Raw genomic sequence first — 429 nt, forward strand, 5'->3', positions numbered from 1 at the left:
GCTGCCTAGCCGGGCAAACACGTACAGTTTCTGAGGGAGGTGTGTGCGTGCGTGCGTGCGTGCGTGCGAGCGTGTATGTGTATCTATGCATGCTTGCTCTAGGCTCGGCGGGCAGACACGTACAGTTCCTGAGGGAGGTGTGTGCGTGCGTGCGTGCGTGCGTGCGTGCGTGCTAGCGTGCGTGTATGTGTATGTATGCGTGCTTGCTGCAGGCTCGGCGGGCAAACACGTACAGTTTCTGAGGGAGGTGTGTGCGTGCGTGCGTGCGTGCGTGCGAGCGTGTATGTGTATCTATGCATGCTTGCTCTAGGCTCGGCGGGCAGACACGTACAGTTTCTGAGGGAGGTGTGTGTGTGCGTGCGTGAGTGCGTGTATGTGTATCTATGCATGCTTGATCTAGGTTCGGCACGGCAGACACGTACAGTTCCT

The sequence above is a fragment of the Priapulus caudatus genome, unplaced genomic scaffold (genome assembly GCF_000485595.1).
Source record: "Priapulus caudatus unplaced genomic scaffold, Priapulus_caudatus-5.0.1 Scaffold7595, whole genome shotgun sequence".
Classification (NCBI taxonomy): Eukaryota; Metazoa; Priapulida; class Priapulimorpha; order Priapulimorphida; family Priapulidae; genus Priapulus; species Priapulus caudatus.